Here is a 13,895-nt window from a genome sequence, read left to right on the forward strand (position 1 = left end):
TAAACAATTCCACCATGGAAGGGAAGAGGTGCCATCTGATTGGCTCTTGAGTTCAAATGTCAACAGCCTTAGAATCAGTTAACCTGATAGAATGAAGCCTTTGCCTGCCTTTTGCTCTGAAAATCAAATGGACAGTGGGCTCATACACCACTCAGGGTACAGCCAATATGCTACCGATTGATGGATCATGATGTGAATGGACATCTGTCTATGTTTAACTTCAGCAATGAATGTGGCTTTGTTCCTTATTCCAGTCCTTATTTGTTATTAATAAGTCTATATCACAATGACGGAGATAGTAATGAATGTGAGAGAAGCAGCCCCATGCAGGCAGTGTGTCAGGTATTCCTGGTCTGAACTACTGATACACGGTGCAGGTAGACCTGCTTCTGTCGACCCTGCATGGTAAACACATTCCAGACCAAGTGTGAAAAGGAATAAAGTATCTAGGTCAATCTGCCAGAGACATAGGAGGCCTCAGAACATGGGGATATTGGACCAGAGGCCTATTCCTGCCTTTGTTATATACTGTACACACAAACCATTGCATCTCAAAATCTCTGCATACAAGTGAGAAAGCAACTGTGGATTATGGAACTGGTTCCAGCCAGTGTCAGATGTGCTCAAATCTTCCCCTGATTGGCAGAAATCTGAGTGATTTAAGAGGAAAAAGACAAGTGTGCGCGCGCGTGTGTGTGTGTATGTGTGTGTGTGTAACTAACTGGAAAACACGTCATCACATTATGACTATGCCATATTTCACAGTTTCAGAACAAGGGACTTTCATAAAATCTTGGTTGGTTGTTTGGTGTCACAGGTTTACTTAGAGAACGGAATTGATGAGCACAGCCAAACTTGATGTAAAATGAAACTGGTAAGTTAGTTGGAAACACAAATGTAATGTTTGACATCATAAAATGGTCTTTTGCTCCCAGAGTCTCATCAGCTGCTGATTTGGCTTTATGTGGAAAGGCTTAGTTCACAGTTTGATGCACAAATTGCACGAACAAAAAAGCACAATGTCACGTTACATTTCACTTCGGTGTACAGGCAATTTACAGTGTCATATTAGAGTTTAAATAGTTACCACAACAGCAACAAATAATCAGTTAACCAAAGCACCATCTGGTAATTTTGAAACAAAGCTTATCACTGCTGATGAGGCATTGTAATCTCAAACACTCCACATTTGAATTCAATGACAGTTAATTCTATAAAGCACCATGGCAGATAACAAAGCCCAGCTGTTACCTTCACGCAACTGGCTGATATCCCCTCTCTGTTTATTGACGTTCCTCAAAAGCAGAGAAAAAGCAACAATCTGCCCCTCCAGTGGCCCCTCTGGGCGGCCCCTCCTCAAGAGAGCATCCAAAGTCAACAGACTTCGCGTGGGTCCAAGGAGCCTCTCTCTGCGTCCCCTCAGGTGTGAGAGACAGCAGCACCAGGGTTCTGGCTACTCTGGCCAGGGAGAGAGGGGGAGAGGGAGAGAGAGAGAGAGAACTGGGGCTTGTGTGCTCAAAACACACACTGCAGCACACACGGAGCCCTCCAAGCCTCGGCACGGCTACCTCCAGAAGCACTGCTTATAAGCGTGAGAAGGCAGGGGCGTGTTGCCATTTCAGCTGTGGCCTTTTCAAATATATCTCATGCCCAGATCTGTTTTCTCTTGGCTCAATGGAGGGCTTATCGACACAGTGTCCAAGTGTGTATTATTTCAGTAATGTTTTTTTGTTACTCCCAGAGGGATGAAACCAACAGTATTTCACTGAAGCAACAAATCATAGAGTTAGTTGGTCTGAATAGATTGTATAATTGTAACTTTAATTTAAATCTGACACAAATTATACTCTGTACCCATCAAACTTGCACCAAATGTTATGTCAACAGAACCTTCTCTCAACATGAACTTTTAACCCCAGTTATTCATGGTCACATTATAGAAATGAGGTATAATTCAATAGCTATAATGTTTAATGTTTCACAAGCCAGGTGAAATTAATGGAGGTCGACTGTTATTCCTATCAGTTCTGGGCAAAACAAGCAGACATCATAAGGAGGATAGTTTCCACTGCATCACAAAAAAGATGGAAAAGAATGTCATGAGACATACAGAGCAGAAGAAAATCAAACAATGATCACACAAGTAACATGTTTGACGTTTTGAGTTTAAATAATGTGGGTCATTTCTTTATATTCTTACAAGAACACATCAGATTACGTTGTACCAACAATACTACAGAAGGCAGACAAAATAAAAATATTAGGTTTTAGTAATGTCTGGACTGGAGAAAGATCTATGAAACTGTATTCAGTGGAATGGGCTGAGGACATTTTTGAAACTGAAAGAAAACACTGCTTTTCTAAGCAAAGAAAAATACACAGTGCAGTGAGCAATATATCAGGACAACATTTTTCTGGTTCTATAGGCAGCTACCTAACAGCTGGTATACAAAAGAGTAAACCTAATTAATGCAGATAATTAGTAACTGGTAATTGATAACTGGTGTCCAGGTACACTTTATGGAGAGTAAATAGTTGATGAGTTAATCCATACACACCATAATAACTGCCGGAACAGCAAATATCGTACCACATGTGTCACATTCAATCGCAGAATGAACTAGTCTGACCTTGTTGACTCTTTGGTTGTAAAATCTTGCCTTCTGTCTGAAAAGCCAGGATGGCTATTGACAGGGTGCTTAAATTCAGGAATGAACTTTTTAAAGAAATCATGTTTCTGTACAGCCAGAGACAGGAAAGAGTGGAGACCAGATACTTCCATAGCAAAACCACAGTGTGGGGGCACAATTTCAGCACTTTCAGTTAGGCAGATAACACTGACCATATACACCATCCTGCCTTGGATTGCATTGTTGACTCTAAGAGGACTACTGTAGAGTACTTCCTCCCCACGAATAAGGGTCATCAAAGCCATCGTGTTGTTTACTTTTCTCCCCACAAATGGTAATACAAAAGGTTTTCAGTGGGTTGGTTTGGCCAGCATTAAACACTCACAAATGCTCAATGGCAATCTCTTAACAGATATTATGAATTATTCAATCTGCATTACAGATTATGTGGGGATCCGCAGTATCCCTTTCTTGTGGCGAAGCTCTCGTCCAACCCAAACGCTGAGAGCACAATCAGACATCAACAAAGATTTCAGGACATCCTCTCATTTATCGAAACCTTGGTCCGCCCGGACACCCCAACCAACGTTGTCTCAATTTTTCCCTTTGGCAACACAGCAGCCTTTAAGGTGTGGTTCACCGGAGGTACATTTCCTCCTCCTCTCCTTCTCTTGGTTTTCACACCTAATGATGGCTTGATTGATCCAGCTGTGCTGCAGCTGTTTCCTCAGTTTCAGTTTAGGTGCAAAAACAATGATTTTCACACATTCCATTCATTCCCATAAAATTACACTAAACCAGGTGGTACCAGTGTCCACCCTCTTTGCACCCACTCAATCAAGACTCAAGAGACATAAAAAAGTAGCTGTGAGGTTAGGTGTGTTTGTTTTTGACTCACCCAACATCATCATTAAGAAGAAAAGTCACAGCTATGAATAAGTAATTTTTGATTGTCATTAATTGTGAATCAATGTTAGCCTGAAAACTAAACAAAGCTTAGAGAGCAAATGGCATTGCTCTGGCAGATCCATCTGGCCACCTTCCCATTTATGCCAATTTCTGAATCACTGAAAACCCAAGAATCAATCACAACTGCTCAACAAGCATGGGTCGGGCTTTATACGATGACAGACACTAGGAGAACATTTGGCACCGCTTTATACACAACCAGTGGCTGTGCTGATGATGGTATAATCTCAGCAGGGCTTGCTTCAAACACAGACCTTCTGTTATGAATCCTAAACACTCTCATGTTAAAAATGAAAAGGAAGCCTTTTATTTTTGTGTTTTCAAAAAATGTTTTGCTCCAACAATGATCTTCTCTTAGACAGGATTCCTTTCCAAAACTGACCACACAGAGGGTCCATAGTACATGGCCTGCCTCCGCTGCAGGAGAAAAGATAATATCAATAGAGCACAACTGAGCTGAGTTTATGCCACCCTAATGCCACATCAGTGTGGCCCAAAGGTCTGTGCAAGCAGACACTTCACTCTTTTACGGCTCCCTCTTAATGCACAATATTTCTTTCGTGCAAAGGAGGATGAATATTTGAAGCTCTGTGTTAAGTCAACACTACTTCTCACAATGATATTAATGTCTTGGCCGATACTGTACAATGACATACATTGAAAAGTACCCAAAATGTTTCTGAAACGTGCAGATCTAGTGAAAAGAGGAAGTCAGTTTTAAATTAAATGCTGTTATTACTGTACTGCCTTATGTTAAAACAATGGACCACTTTATTTTTTAATGCATTTTTAAAACTGTTGTGCTGCTTCCCAGAAACTAAAAATATGTGTGACTAGAGAGTGTTTGACTTAATATTATTAAGAAAGGACTCACTGACTTATAGTTTCTACTCAACATAAAAGCGGTTCTTTGTTCAACCCCAATGTACTTTTTGAACTCAAGCCATAGCCTCTTTTACATGGCCATGTGTGATGTAAGATATGATAAAGGAATTGATATCATACTGATATCATGAACTCCTCTTTCATTGATCTGTAATGAAATACACCGCACAGAGGGGCTCTACAGAGGCATCACAAATGCAATATTATTCTCTGTTCAAAACAGTCTGATTGGACCCCAAAAAAGATTATAGGTGCATTTTAACTAGTTTGGACAGAACACGAGGGAGACATTATATGAAGGTGGCAATTATGTCTCCCGGCAATGCTCAGCGTCAGAATCTGTTAGCAATTAGTGGCCCTGAGGCTGAATGGTTTCCTTGCACTGTGATGGTAATAATTGACCTGAAAATGACAGTGATGGGGCTCCGCAGTGTCCACAAGCTGCCCTCAGACTCCATGTGCTGAGCGACTGCCGTTTAATCATGGCTGCTACAGATGACTTAAGACTCATTCATCAAACACTCGCAGGGCTTTAAAGTTGGAGAGGTAGCGGCATGTCAGAGATATATGGCTGCTGTTTTCTGTGAGGTGAAGATGTGCTGTGGGCTTACAGGCCTAAGACGTGCATCTCGCAATATAAATTCAAGAAGAGAGGCAGAAATATATAAATGCGAAGACATTTAGAGACAATGAAGTATGAGGAGAAAGTTCCTGGCAGCCGGGGAAGCAAGGGCTAATGTTGATGAAAAATATTATTGTCATAAAACTTTGAGGATTAAAAATTCCCTTTACTCTGTTGTGTGACCAAATTTCAGTCAAAATTTCCCTTTCACCACTGAGACAAAGGCGGCAGAATGGGCACAGTTTGTGAGAGTGTGTGTGTGTGTATGTGTGTGCACGCGCACATGTGTGTGTGTGTGTGCATATGTTGGGGTGTGGGGGATCTACGAGAGAACAATGTGCCTTGAGATAATAGCCTATTAAAATGACTGCTTGAATTAGTGCAGTGCTAAACAATGCAGTGTTACGTTTTATAGGGCGTGTGTCTCTGGGAGGTTAGAGTTTGATACCCACACACACACACACTTTGCTGTGAGGGCACACATGCTTCTCGTTTCAGTCTCCTTCACAACCCCCCCCGGCACTGATATGGCATCGCAAGTATTTCATTATTTTCATGGGAACGTCTTTCATGGGAACAGATCCAGGTGATGTGCATGTAAATTATTGCCAATAAAAGTATCAAGCACAAATTACAAATGAATGATGACCATCTGAGTTTATGTGCACGTACCAAGCGATGAGGGGTGAGAGAATGCCTAAAACAAGCCCCCGTTATTCTGGGCACTGAGACACACCTGGTGTCCACCATAATGGAAAGCGGACATTTGCGGTTGCAGGTGTCACATGTTGCAGGGATATTACAGGCCTACCACAGGGGCACGGCCCTGCGCAGTACAGGACAGTAGCACTGGCTGCACTTTTACTAGCCATTGTCCCTCAGGCATGAGATTTTCACTTGTAGTGTATTATGCATTGATATTACCACACGCCAATATGATAAAAAGGATTCAATGCATTTTATCAACAAATTTATTTTTTATATTTTTAAATTTTCTTATTTATCTTAGAAAATGTGTATTTAGGTTTAGTTTATTTATATCCAGCTATATGTTTGGATTATGTGATCTACATGTATATGGATATTGTATATACATTATTATTCATGTTAATAACATTTATTTGCTTTAGAAGTTTTTTTTAGAAGTTGTTTTTTTTTTGGACAAAAAATGAAGCTGTCCCCTGATCACTCCATTGGGCTACAGTCAGACCTGAGACCAATGGGAATACCGTCTGGCCAAAGGTTGGGGTAAAACTATTTGTACCGCATTGTGCCCAAATGAGTCCCAGATGCCCCCAAAGCCGTGAAGACGCAGTGAAAGCTGCGGTTCTGCCTCTGCACCTGTGTAGACCAGGGCCTCAGTTCGACGGCCTCTCCCTGGAGCTTTTGGAGTTAAATTAAGCCCAGCAACTTTGCCCCTTGGAAAAAATGTCTCTTGCCAAGAAATCCTTTTCCATTTCCTTCCTTAAAAGCAGCACTCAGTTCACACCCTGGTGCTTAAATCATGTGCGACTGAGACCTGCTGAAATCTGTCAATGACTTCTAATTCCAGCTTCACTCAAGACTAGTTTCAGATCTCACACGTGTGTTATGGATACTGAGTGCTTTATTAACCTGCTGCTGGCACTTTATAGAACATATGAAGTGACACACAGCATTCTCATGTATATTTCAATTCTATTTCCCTCCTCATAAATCTCAAAATGAAAAAAATTGTGATTACATTTTTTTAGATAAAAGCTGATCAAATTTACATTAATAGCCGTTAATAACAGAGTTGGTATTGGCTTGTATTGATTCACGTTTTTTTATTATTATTTTGCCATTAGGATGTCGGTCTGAAAGTTTTATTGACCCTTGCTTTAATTTTCCTCTTATTTTACCCCCCTCTCTTTCTCTCACATTGACATGTAAAGATAGTCACATGTACACAGTGCTAGAGAGAAGAAAGAAATCCTTTGCAGCCACTATCCAGGATCTCGATGACCTTATTAAAGACAATGAATACGTCTGTATGTGCAATTGATGTGCAACTTTGTGGAAGTACAGTCAGTTGAGCCACTACAACACACTACAACCAGTTTCTTGTCATGTTAATCAATAAGACCTGTAAATCTGATCAATGTCAAAAAGTATTTCATACAGTGTTTTTACTTTAGTGTCATACAATTTCTCTACATTCCACGACCCCTGTCTAAAACGAGTAGCCGTTGATTCAATGCTATATAATCTCTGATCTTCTAGTAAAACCATACATATACAATAAATTATATAATAACTTCAGTAAAATTGAACAAATAATCTAGACTTTAAGCGACATGTACCTAATAACCTCAAAAGCATAGGTAAAAAAAAAAAAAAAAAAATCAATGTTGGCTACAGTATCACTTGCATCAGTTCAATCTCACTGGCTACTGGGCATGTGAGTCAGTACAATAAAGGATTGTCTTGCTCATAAATATACACCATCCAAAGTACACATTTCACAAGCCAAGGTAGTCAACACAAACATATCTTTTCTGGATATATTGGGATTGACAGTTTTGGTGAAAGGAAACAGCAGCAGTTTCAGAAATTACTGCGATCTGCGATATAATATGTTGCACACAACGGCTTTTGTAGGGAGTCAGATACAGTATGACGAGGTCCATAGGCTGTGTGGTAGAAACAAACCTCACTGGCATTCACTGCCATTTTACAAAGGACCATCTACCATCTGTCATTTATTTTTCGGTGTATTTCAGATCAAGACATTGTGTGCAAATAGAAATCCCAACGATGAAATATACAAGAATGTATCATTCTATTTTAGCCAGAGGGGGATGACAGTGGCTACCAATATGGCAAAAATCGCGAAACACCATCATCTGGCCCTAAATGCGTTAAAGATGGCAGGCGAGACAGAATAAGCACAAGTTGCCAAGCATAAGTAACAACTTTGATGCAGAATTTATTTACCTTGACATTATCGGAAACCCAGTCTCTCTGCTTGGTGTTTTTAAAAGAGAGGCGTTTCGGTTTGGGCTGGGTTGGAGTTCAAGAACATGTGTGGGATGTAAAACCTGGTATTTTGTGTGATGTCTTTGGGACAGCACTATTTATACCTCAATGCATACGGCAGCTAAGTAAAGAGCCATCCCACTGCTCTCCCGATCCAGCAGGATTGATCTAAAAAGCAGTGGAATGTCATAAAATGGAGAGTAATGGCACAGCATTGGGGGAGAGGCAACGTCTGCTGTTTTTGAAGCACAAGTCAAAATTACACACCACCATTACAGTGTATCATTATGGCCGTTATCTGTGAATGGCTGTCAATCCTGCACTAGTCTAAAGGGTTGGATAGCTAATTCAAGTGACATGTGTCTAAGATGTGGTGATAACATAGCTCACTGCATTTCCCCTGTCCCTTGCCCCAGTACCTAAAAATGCACCATTATGATATTATAAACACAGTCTAATATTTACTGCTGCTAAATGTCCATCAGAAGAGTCATCTGTCACATCCAATCATCCTACGCAACTACATAATTATGCAGATGAGAAACCAGGACAAAAAGGTAGGCTGTTATATTCAATCCAGAGGTCATCTTTTCTAAGTTAGTCAGGGTCTATAGGGTGGTGGTGGTGGTGGGGTTGGTGTGCAATAGAACCTGCTGCACATATTTCTGATAAACCAAAGCACATGTTGCTTTGGTGAGTTCATCCCTGAATATTCCCAGCAGTGAGGTCATGAACCATGTCCAATCCAAACGAGGCTGCTCGGAATAGGATGCAGGTCACATAACGGAGCACCTTGACCTTGCAGCATTTAGGTTGTCACTCAATGCCCTGTCACCACAAACACCTTTGAGTGCAACATGTTAACTGAGTGCTGCCAAGGCAACTTCAGTCACAAGTGGCTGCGATACATTTATGAAGAAATGTGCACCGCCTGTTCCTAGACAAATTCCAGTTACTATAAAATTGGCACAGTAACTGTTGAGTGGCCATGGAGCATACTACACACAGGCACACTGAAATAATTAACATGTAACATTTAGAAGTGCTGTATGTCCTTTGCTTTTGATGGTCAGTATGGAGTCCACATTCAACACTTTTTGAACAATTTGAGCAGTGTCATACTTCAGACAAGAAATAAGTAAACATTATTTTTTGAATATAATATGGATTGTGACCTATGTGTTTTATCAACATTTTTGATCTGATATAAAATCCACATAGTAACAAATCAACAAACACTTCAATAACCTTAGTTTAAAAGGAAAGGCAATAAGTGAGGAGGGAAAATATTCACACAGCTTATACAAAATTAAGTTATACATTGTTTTGACCTGTAAATGGCAAGTTTCTGAACACTAGAGTTGTACATAGCCACCACACGAGCCTTTCTCCAAAACAGCTGGTTTGCACCAGTTCTTTCACAGTGGAGCGCGGAGTGCTAGCTACTCTGCAATCTGCTATTTTGGTCTGCCATGCAAACAGCAACTAATACAGAGAAAGTGGACCAAAAATCACTAAAACCAGTCACCAAAACCCTTGAAGATTGACTTGCTGAACTTAATTTAGTTCAGAATAAACATCTAGTCCGACTGCCAACGATGAACTTTAAGTCAGAGCTGTATAATTGTTGCAATATGAAAAGAATAACAAACTTGTGCCTTCATCAAAAAAGGAGCTGTTTTGTAGACACCATTAAGACTTACTTCTGAAGATCTTCCTCTCTCAAACCATTTGTCCCAAGAAGTTCGTAATCCAGTTGAGCCAGTGTAGGAGAGTGGGTGCTAGAATCCTTTCTCTCAAGCTTCTCTCTCAGGGCGAACTCTCAGGACTGTGAGCTGATGTAAGACACCCCTGGAAAAAAAGAAAAAAAAAGAGGAGGAGGGGGGGGGGGACACAGCAAGAGCTAGACCAAGAGGGAGAGAGGGAGACACGGAGAGAGGGAGAGAGGGAAAGAAACTTTACATTCTGAGGATTCTTGGGAGCATGCCAAAGTCCCAGAATTCCACATGCCATACATAAGGTTTCAATTAAGTCTGACTCTGGTGACCAATCAGCAGAGTTTTTTTTCTCCATCTTTTTGTTTTGACAATTTAAGGCAATAGTGAAAAAGATCCCAACTCACAGCAGCGACAGTTCATGGGAAAAAAAATCTGTTTTTTTTTTTGTTTGATGTGAATCTCACATTGCACAAACACTGCAGAGTCCAACATCATTGTCATCATGGATGACTTCCACATTTTATTCTTTAATTTGATTTGTATGGAGGTTTTAAATACGGAACAAAGCATTCCAGCAATTTTGAGAGTGCATTAAAGAATGGCAATGTATACATGCATTGTATTCTTTCTGACTTGAAGAATAAAAAATGTCAAAAGAAAAAAAACAAAAAAACAAACAATAACATCGGCAAGATATCTATTGCAGCTATAGCAGTATCGCTCTATAGCTCTTCTTTTAAAGTACAATTTTAATGTGCAGTCAGCCACTCCATCGCTACACGAACCTTTTTTTTTTTTTTTTTGGACAAATATTTAGTTTTATGGGAATGACATCATCTCCTTTAGCAGTCTGAGAAGCAGGAACATCTCTTTAAGGGTTGATTTCTCCCCCCTCTGCACTGAGCAGGAGCAGGAGGAGGAGGAGGAGGAGAACACTGCACTATAATGAGGAAAGCAGGACTATTTCTCCATACCTCTGGTTCTGAAACACACTCAGAGCTTTATCCAAGAAGAATGTGTAATTTTCAGTATGGTCTGGAAAGTAGATAAGAGCTGTTTTAGGAAATGGTGACCTCTTTTCACCAGGGGCTGCATGAAGATGCTTCAGGTCAGATTACCATGAAGCAATCATTTGGAGTCAATTTTACATCAGCTGATCTAGAAGAATGCCTTCAGCTACTGTTGAGACAAATATGTATAAGAAGTAGTTCATGAAAATGACTATGATAAAAGAAGATAGTTGATGAGTCGATACAGTTATATAAATATAGTTATAGTTAAACTTTGGTCCTCATGTATTCAAACACAAATATGTGCACTCCAGAGGAAAAGGATCCGGCAGAACACATAATTCACAAATAGATGCATCATTGCAACAAGTTTCATATTCTGAATCTCAACAGCCTTTAAAATAAATATCATGCCAAAGATTTAACCTTTCACAAAGTCTGCCTATTCTGTGACAGCTTCCATTATCTTGCTCTAAAGCTAAGCAATTACAAAAGCAGCTGCTTCCACCAGACACATATGTTTCAAAATGATTAGCTTGCACTGCCTACAGCTCTTCCTTGTACAGTATCTGAGGATGTGAGTGAGTCATGCAACAACACATTGCATAGTGCTTTATCAAGGTACCCTTGATAAAGAGGATACCCTTGATATTTGGGGAACCTCACACCAACAAAGCAACCACCTGGGTAGACCTACTGTACAGGTCTAGATGGTCTACTGCAGTGGTCCCCAAACTTTTTCTTCCGAGGGCCAGCTTACTATGCCTGGCTGTAAGAGAGGGCCAGAGACTCTGAGTATATCAGTAACCATACATAGCTTAGTGCTGTGAACAACAGCAGTCTACCTTAGTTGAATATTCCATTACATTTAATCTATAGGCTTTTGCAATTTAATACCATTGTTAGCTGTGTTTATATTGCCATCATGCCATATCAGTGTTAAATGTAACTCAAATTAAATAATATTAATAAAAAGACTTTTGCATTTCCAAAAGTATTAGCAGGTAGTCCCAAAAGTATATTTCATTAAAAATGTGTGAACTCTGAAAATGTATTTTATGAAGTGCTGAAGTGGTCTGAAATGACCACCATTCAACATTTGAACAAATAAAAATAATTATCCCAGAAAGTCCCAGAAAAATGACTTGAATATAAGTTAGTTAGTTATTAACAATTCATTGATAAACTTTTTTGAATACTTTGAGCACTGATGCAGTCAGCATAGCCTCATAACATTGTTTGCAGATAGGCCTACATTTCATTCCGTTTTTGATGGCAAACGCGAAACAGCGCCAAAACAACCACCAGTGGACAAAAAGAGTATTACATGTGTACTGTTAAGACTCGCCGTAGAGAATGAATGGGGGAAATTGCAGAGGTTGTAGTTTGACGATGTCGTACTCCCGTGCGGGCCGGTTGCTATATACCACGGACATGTTTTGGGGGGCCACCCAAAATGAGGTGGCGGGCGTATCCGGCCCGGGGGCCGTAGTTTGGGGACCACTGGTCTACTGTGTCATTAACAGTGGGCAGATCACTGATTTTGCACATGATTGCTATACTATTTCTGTAGGCCTATGTGTCTACCGTAATTACCCAACTATTAGCCGCGGCTTATACATTCATTTTGCTAAATTTCTTCAGCTATGAGGCTAATACACTGGGGCAGTTAATATGGTATTAATATGGTTTTGTTTCTTTTAACTTGCATAAAACACTCTCCTGCGGCTTATACACATAATGCACGAGAAATTACTGTACAGGCCATTGGCTCCTGTCCCAGAGTTGCTAGCTAAATTATTCAGCACATTTCTCATAAACTACCCAATGTGTAGGAATGCCAACAGTTGGTGCAATCATATGTCGCTAACCAGCTCTAACTGATCTGACCTTTCAACTACTATTCCCATTCCCACATATGGTGACTGCTCCCCGAGCGCCACTGTAGCAAGGCAGCTCACTGCTCCGGGTTAGTGTGTGCTTCACCTCACTGTGTGTTCACTGTGTGCTCTGTGTGTTCACTAATTCAACGGGATAAATGCAGAGACCAAATTCCTTGTATACGCAAGTATACTTGGCCTATAAACCTCTGTGTGTGAAGGCATTCAGAATTCTGAAACCAACCCAAGCGTGAGTGTGAAAATCTTTGGCTACGTGTGCATGGAAATGTTAGATTATGGTAAAAGCATTGTTATAGCATGTTTTTTTTCAAGTCAACAAAGACAACTTGGTTACTGATGAGTTGACACATCCAAGCCTCCCATGAAAGTAGCAGATATCAGTAGCATGTATTGCACACTGTTTCACATATGCTGCACAGGGTCGACTTCTAGTGATTGAAGTAAGGCTGTAATCATAACATACTTTGAGGGGGACATGCCCACCCCCATTATTCAAAAATGCTCAAAAAGACAAAACCGGTAGGTTACAGTATATCACTCATTGTTGTACAAAATAAGCACTTGTTACAAACTAGGAAATTATATGCTAAATGGTTAAACATCTGACAGAGAAAAACACATTATTGTGCAACTCTGCCAGGAAAAACATATTATTATGCAACTCTGACTCGACTTGCACAATAATCCTCTCCTGACCCATTGCTTACTGTATGTTAAAGTTGCATAATACCATGGAATTATAAAATACAAATTGAAAAAAGCGGATGTACAAATTGGTCATTATTTCTGATGACCTGTTGACCCCATGGCTACAGCCTTGAATGTAAGTGTTTGAGTACTTTGTTAAGACCTCATCCTGAACAGCCCTGCTGATTAAAAAGCCCTCTCTGAGGAGCACAGGTTTTTCCTCTCATGGAACATCACCACTTTTTCAACTGACAGGGAGGATTCAAATTTGTAATCAGGTTTGTCTGATAGCTATACACTAATCTTATTTCTTTAAGGTATCCCACGAGTGGGGATAAGTAACAAGCCTATCTAAATCAACCCAAGTGGTAAACGTCCTAATGGCACAGTCCCATAGCTTCATTCTCTCTGCAAAACAAAGCTAATTATTAGCAGGTTTATCATTTACTCTGGGTTAATTGGTTAATTTATCC

At 40.2% G+C, this 13,895-nt stretch overlaps 1 protein-coding gene across 1 annotated transcript in view; it reads right to left on the bottom strand.

Moving 5' to 3' along the window:
- Nucleotides 1-9,945, bottom strand: part of ddr2a (discoidin domain receptor tyrosine kinase 2a) — a 58,149-nt gene extending 48,204 nt beyond the window's left edge. Inside the window, exon 1 of the mRNA XM_048252263.1 lies at nucleotides 9,810-9,945. The gene's annotated coding sequence lies outside the window, so the exon portion shown is untranslated. The remainder of the gene's footprint in view (nucleotides 1-9,809) is intronic.
- Nucleotides 9,946-13,895: the final 3,950 nt, after the last annotated feature.

Source organism: Alosa alosa, chromosome 9, assembly GCF_017589495.1.
Source record: "Alosa alosa isolate M-15738 ecotype Scorff River chromosome 9, AALO_Geno_1.1, whole genome shotgun sequence".
Taxonomy (NCBI): Eukaryota; Metazoa; Chordata; class Actinopteri; order Clupeiformes; family Clupeidae; genus Alosa; species Alosa alosa.